The following is a 7639-nucleotide window of genomic DNA, read 5'->3' as shown; positions in this document are numbered from 1 at the left end:
GTCCTTTGGAAGATATACATATGTATGTGTGTGTGTGTTGGTTAGTTGTTGGTGTGGGGGTAGGGGGGGTTCTTCCATTGGGCCATCTCCCTTGTTAAAAATTGAAAATCACTGACTGTGTACTGGCACAGCCATGTGGGGTGCAGCCAGTGTGTCTCAAAGGGAAAATGCTTAAATTAACCTGAGACCATCACAAAGCTAAACTAACTGTATTTTAATAGATAATTGTCTTATCATCAATATCATGACAGTTTGTCACATACAATAAACTACAGGATTAATGTAAATAGAAACAAATATTCAGTCTTTTTCATGACTCTGTGCACAACAATCTTTTGTACCTGTGCCACATTTCTTTGACTGAACGAAAGACAGCAATTTATTAAATGCACTGGAGTCACAGGTTGGATAGTGGGCATACCAAAGCCGTGGTCTGGCATTTACATGCATTTCTTTGGAACACCAGACTATAAGTAATTCTGAAGACATGCATTACATAGCCTCAAGAAACAAGGTAATTCTGCATTCTTGCACTGTGTGCTTACAATCTTCTAGCAAAGTCTGTTTCTCATGAATGTAATACCCAATTGACACAAATCAAAATAGAGGTAATTTTGGTTGTACTGATTATGATAAAGACAATGTTTAAATATACATGCTAGCATGCTAACATTTGCTGATTACCGGTAGTAGCAAACACGAAGAGCATTAATTTTGCAGATACTTGGTTGCAAACTGATTGTGGGATTCACTGTCTGGAGAAAATGAATGTCTGCTTCAAATTCTGTGGCAATCCATCCATTAGCTGTCAGTAGTAGTGCTACATCACACAGCAAAGGCCAATTATTTAATGAGTGAGGAGACTGTCTACACCGTCATTTACTAACTTCAGTGATAATGAAATGAGATGCACCAGGTGTCACCCGTATTCTTCCTGAAACTATATCTATATAGTATCTAGTATAATAGATATATAGTATATCTATATATCAGATATATAAAATATATCTGTCTAACCATTGCTATCTCTATGCATTCCTGCTGTTCTGGCATATGCTTTGGTGGGTCTGACTCAACCCTCTACTGATGCTTCACTGTGCTTTCCAGTCACATACCTGCTTCAAGCTATGCACAACATTCCCACACTGAAAGAAATGTTGAACTTAAGTGCAATACTGCCTGAAAACATTGCATTGTATTACCAGCCTGCAGTTCTTGCAGCAGGCCACATTATTTAGCACAGTCAGGCTTGCCCTGGAAACATACTGTATCTATGGTGTTGCAAGAGAATGTTGAGTGGACGGATGGTGCTGGGCTGTGCCTTTCTGGGGAGGACTGAATGTAACTATGCTTTCTGTAAGTGGGAAAGTTTTATAGCTCTAATATAGCTTTAACTAACAGTCTATACAGTCTGACTAATTTTAATTATTTCCCAGCCTGGGATCAGTATAAGTACACCTATCTATCTATCTATCTATCTATCTATCTATCTATCTATCTATCTATCTATCTATCTATTAATGAATAAAGCTTTATTGTGCACAAAAGCTACAAAGTAAAAAAATGTGTATTGTCTCAAAGTCTGCTTTGTCCTGTTCTCTTGTAATCTCTTGAGGTTGGTTCCACTCCTCAGTGAAAGAAGATGGCATCTCAATACAATGTCTTACTGTCTGTCCTCAGCAAGTGTTTGATGAGATGACATTGCCCACGGTAAAGTAAATTGCGGTAATAACTGTAGAAAGCTTAAAGAATAATGTTATTCTTATTTTATGTGCATGTGCATATGTAAAGACCCAAACCAGCAATGCCCATCCCGAACCAACAATGTCCCTCACCCTGTCACTGGCTCTCATTCCCAAGCTCATTGGTTCCTAATAAGATAAATCTTTACAAATGGCTCACAAATATGTGTTTTAATTTACAAAGAAACCCCTCAAACAGCTTGTTGCTGTAGTTTTTAGGGACTGTATCAAAGATATTATGGTGAGGACATTTTTATTTTTAAAGAAAACCGCTACAGCTGCTCTAAAAACTAATATGACACTATTCTATTGGTTCCATTTATTTTATTATTATTAGCTACTTACTTAAATACATTCTTAAAAGCCCATTTTTTCCACCAACCGAAACCCCCCAGCAGAAACACACACATTAAAAAAAACATAGCTGTAGCACTTTTCTTGTCCTCCTAATACTTTTTTGTACATTCTCTCAGCAAACTTTACTCATAGAGAAGGACGTTTAGGTGGGGTCTATTTTTCTCTTGTTTATTTACTGAATATTTTTCACAGCTATGCCAAACATCTAAGTGTGGGACCTGAAACCCACAGCTTGCCCTTTGACCAGGTTTCAGTCCCAGGAGGTCACGGTTGCCGACTGTAATAACGTCAGGAGTTCACTAAAGTGATGAGAAAATATCTCAGTTTCGAGACATAAACACAGCTGCCTTTGGTTTACAGTTTACACAGTTCATCATGGCCAGTCAGACCATAAGCTGAGTGAGGGGTATGGTTAACCACAAGCCAGAAAACTGCTTTCATTGGCCTTGATGTTTGAGGAAACTTTGGCATGATGAGCATTTAGTGAAGTTATTTGTCCAGTTTTTGAGATATAGTATCTGCATCCATCCCAACACAGCGTATAAACCTTCATGAAAGGTTGTTGCGAATGAAAACCATTTGGGTGAACTTGGGAGACCCTTTGTGCCTACACACTGTAAGTGTTTACACTCTGGTTTGAATATCATTACAAGGAAAGTGACTTAGACTTAGACTTTCTTTATTTGTCATTTGGATTTTCATCGCGAAACGAAATTTCAGTACAATGGCTCAAGCACAGCAGGAATTACCGACAATATTCTTTAAAAGAAAAAAAGTAAAAAATATAATATATACACAATAAATATGCAGTAAAAATTACTTGAAAAAGGAGATATTTTGTATAAAAAGTCAGTCAGGATATATACATATGTAATTATTATTGCACAGTGAGTATTAGTAATAAAGAGTAATTTTGTAGATTGTACAGAATATAAATATATTGCACAGTAAATAAATTGGCTGCAGTCCTGAGTGGTGTATGTGTGGGGGAGGAGGGGAAGTGATCATATTATGTTAAGCAGTCTTATGGTATATGAAGTCATATGAAGTCTGTTTGCGAGTCTGGTTGTTCTGCACCGCATGCTGCGGAATCTTCTGCCAGACTTCAGCAGTGAGAACAGACCGTGGTGAGGGTGGGAGGGGTCACTGGTGATGTTGTGGGCCCTGGTCAGGCAGCGTTTCCTTGCAATGTCCTGGAGAGGAGGGAGTGGAGTCCCAATGATTTTCTCCGCTGTCCTCACCACCCTCTGTAGTGATTTCCAGTCAGAGGCAGTACAGGCCGCTGACCAGACTGAGATGCAGCTGGTCAGGATGCTCTCTATAGTTCCTCTGTAGAAGGTGGTGAGGATGGGAGCGGGTAGTTGTACTCTCCTCATCCGGCGAAGAAAGTGCATGCGCTGCTGGGCCCTCTTTACCAGCGTGCCAGTGTGATTGGACCAGGTTAAAGAGTCAGTTATCTGCACCCCCAGGAACCTGGTGCTGCTGACAATCTCCACTGCTACATTGTTGATGGTGAGAGGGGTGTGGCTGGGCCGGTTCCTCCTGAAGTCCACAATGACTTAGAGAGACAAATAAGGCCAAGAGGTACGGCCTGTCTGTATTCTTTGTAATAATTTCAGAATTTAAATTTAGAATTTATTACAGATTGTAAACGGTCATTCATATTTCAAATCCAACGTTGTTTTTACGGATATTGTAGTTGTGGCTTAGGAAGCATAGTGATCTTCCACTGGTCAGAAGGTTCAGTCCCTAGCCCCTGCAGTTGAGCTCCAGCACCACCATGCCAACCTCCTTATAATTAACTTTTGGTAGTATTGATTTTTAATTTGGACTAAGATTTCATGTTCCTATATGTCTTTGTTAAGAGAGGTTTAGGTCTTCCTGCAAATTCTTGTTGCTGCTTTGATTCTCTCATTTCTCCCTCAAAGACCAGATTCAAATGTAATTCTATAATTCTTGTAAATTGCTGTAAATCAAGGGGTGTTGAACTATGCTTTATGTCAAATTTCTTTTGCAAATTCAAAAAAATCAACAAAAAGAAAAGAAAAAATGTAAAATTTGTGTAAGCCAGTAGACCTTGAATGCAATAGTTGCATGAAATACAATATTAGTTTCAGAATCAGATGTTGCATCAGGGCTCAAAAGAAAAAAAAAAAATATGATGGATTTGTTAGGAACTTCTGTGTTTGGCTTTGATGCAGAAAGGTCAGCTTAGAACTTGGCTCAGTCTTCCTGAGATGTAACAGATTGTCTCATCGCCCCCCTCCTCACCTCCACCCCACCCCACCCTCTCTTCTGTTGCATCCCACTATCTGATCCAGATCTCTGTTCGCTCCACAGTGGCTGTACCAACCAGAGGCAACAGCCTGAAATCTGTTCCTCTCACCATGCCTATAGGAAGTAGGGAATGAAGCTGAGGGAGCAATATTTCAAATCTTAAGTGAAATAAGGAAAGAGGTTAGAAACCCCAAAAATTTAGGATGATGTTATTCTCATAACTTACTATAACTGGGAATGTTTATGTGTGTGTTTCTGTATGGGTGTCAAACAAATGCTGCTGTAGCCTAAACAGCAAGTGTCAGTTTTGTGTACTGAATTGAGCTTATGGTTTTGCTTTAAAAATATAATGTATTGCAAAAGCTCAAAGTAGTTCCAATGATTCTTTACACAATATCTATCAGTAGAATCAGATTTGTTTTATTATTGCTGTGATTTTTATACATTTAACTAATCCTCTTATCCAGAACATCAATGAAGACAACAAGAGCACATGTAATGCTGCCCCAAGTACACCTTAATTTTAATTAGCACAGTAAGGATGTGCTCCCTCCTTAGTTGTGAAATGTTAAAATCATATTGAGGTGGTATCAAAAGTGAAACTAAACAGTTGAGATTTTGTTTTACTTGTCTTTTTAATAATGTCGTTCTCATGTTGTTAACTGCTTTCCTGCCTGTACAACATCCATTGCACGTCTGCCCGTCCTGGGTGAGGGATCCCTCCTCTGTTGCTCACCCTGAGGTTTCTTCCATTTTTTCCTGTTAAAGGTTTTTCTGGGAGTTTTTCCTTAGTCAATGTGAGGGTCGAAGGGCAGAGGATGTTGCTGATGTTATGTTAAGCCCTTTGAGACAAACTGCTTGTAAAAATGGGCTATACAAATAAAGTTGACTTGACTTGACTTGACTTAGTTTACTGGCTCATCTTCACACCTTCTTCTTGTGATTTTGGATTTCTTGTATATCTAGACTTTGTTTGTTAATTGAATTTTTGATTTTGCATGCTGCCATCTCAGTTTTGATCCTTGCCTGCCTCACCTTCTTGTGAGTCTTGCAGTCTTGTTTTATCATATTATTTTTATTATTGTTATCATACTGTATGTCATTATTATTATTAGACCTAGCGTTATACTTTCTGTAATTATTTATTACAGAAATTATTATACATCTCTCTCTCTGTGTGTTTGCTTGCCCAACAACCTCCTCATGTACAAATGTTGGGTGTTTTTATATTACAGGCTGTGTAAAAGAGTATGGTCTATGTTCGAGCACAAGGTAGCTTTTAAACTTATATTCTTTATATTAAGTTTATATGTGACTGCTTTAACTGTTTATCAGAGGCTTGGTGATAGCCTGATGGCCTGTGAGGAGAAACTATTCTTAGGTATGGTTGTTAAGCCTACCAGGGGAGAAAAGTTGAAACAGCTGGTGTCCAGTGTGTGATGGGTCTGCAGTGACATTTCCTCTCTGTTTCCTCACTCTGGAGGTGTGCATAGGCTACCGGTAGTTAAGTGACCCAGACAGTGGGTAGAATACCATGTATCTGTTGGAGATTGAGTTTTGTAGATGGTAACCTTTAATTAAAGAGTTTGATCTAGACCTGCTCTAATTGGAAAGTGTCATGAGATAACTTTTGTTGTGAATTGGCGCTATATAAGTAAACTGAATTGAATTGAATTGAATTAACCTCAATGGAGGGTATGTTGGCTCACAGGTACCAGTGGTGGACGTCTGGTACAGAACACCAAGCAGCAAGCCAGCAGCCATGTGGGTTGGCACTTCATGCATTGCATGTGTTACATTTTCATCAAATCTGAGATTACCAGTCTGAGTGAAAAGCTAGATGACATTAAGATTTACTGTACCAAAGATGTACAAAAATTCCATGCTGACTGCGACATCCTTTATCAACCGGTGGCACTAGCTGTAAAAAACAAACATAAAACAAAACAAAACATTGCACAAACCAGAGCTAACCTGCAAAACATCCAAGCTAAACTAGATACCAAGACAACACTCCACTGCAGAGCACAGCCTCTTCACCATTAACCCGCGCTGGAAAAGTTATTTTGCCAATGACATTGTGAGTAAGCAGAGATACCAAACCATCAATCGTCACCTGGCCAGACTTTAATGTGGTTCCATGCCGTGGCAGATCAGATCATGATGATCCTGATATGACCAGATAGGGATTTCCAAATCTTGAGTCCTACCCCAAGGATGTAAACAGAAAAATCAAAACAAGGCAGACGACTTCAGAGGATGAAATGGTAGCACAGCTTATGTTGTTGCATCCTTACAATGAGGATGTAACATGCAAATTGAGCTTGGGTCCCAAAAACACAACAGTTCTTAGTTCCGTGTGATTGTACATGAAAACATAATTATGAATAATATATTCCATGTTCGGGCGGCACGGTGGTGCAGTGGTTAGCACTGTCGCCTCATAGCAAGTGGGCAGTCGTGGATCAGCGGTTAGGGTGTCGGACCCGTAACCGGTGGATCGCTGGTTCGATTCCCCCGTCCCGGTGTCCATGGCTGAGGTACCCTTGAGCAAGGTACCTAACCCCCACTGCTCCCCTGCACGCGGTCGCCCACTGCCCCGGGTTTGCTGTGTGTGTACACGTCACTTGGGTGGGTTAAATGCAGAGAACAAATTTCGTTGGAGTGAGTTCCCTCCAATGACAAGATATGTCACTTTCCTTCACTTTCCTTTCCTTAGCAAGAGGGTTCCAGGTTCGAATCCCGGTCTGGGCCCTTCTATGTGGAGTTTGCATGTTCTCCCTGTGCCTGCGTGGGTTTTCTCCGGGTACTCCGGCTTCCTTCCTCCCACAATACCAAAAACATGCACATTAGGTTAATTGGCTACTCTAAATTGCCCCTAGGTGTGAGTGTGAGAGTGTGTGGGTGTGTGTCTTTGTGTGTCAGCCCTGCAATTGACTGGCGACCAGTCCAGGGTGAACCCCGCCTCTCGCCCGTAGTCAGCTGGGATAGGCTCCTGCTCCCCTGCGACCCTGATGGATAAACGGTATAGAAAATGGATGGATGGATGGATATTCCATGTTTGCCATATTACATTCCATTTCTGGTCCTAAGTCCTACAGACCAGACCTTTTAAGTTAAACTGCAAGTTCATTTACAGCAGCATTATTATTCCACAGTCAAACAGGTTTTCACCTGTTTTGAGAAAAGTACCTTGTTTGTACATGACTTGCATGACATGTCTGAACCACATGTGCATTTGTCTCTAGCTAAGATTTAAAATA

Source organism: Scatophagus argus, chromosome 17 (assembly GCF_020382885.2).
Source record: "Scatophagus argus isolate fScaArg1 chromosome 17, fScaArg1.pri, whole genome shotgun sequence".
Lineage (NCBI taxonomy): Eukaryota > Metazoa > Chordata > Actinopteri > Scatophagidae > Scatophagus > Scatophagus argus.
The sequence above is the reverse complement of the archived record's forward strand: the minus strand, read 5'-3'. Positions refer to the sequence as shown.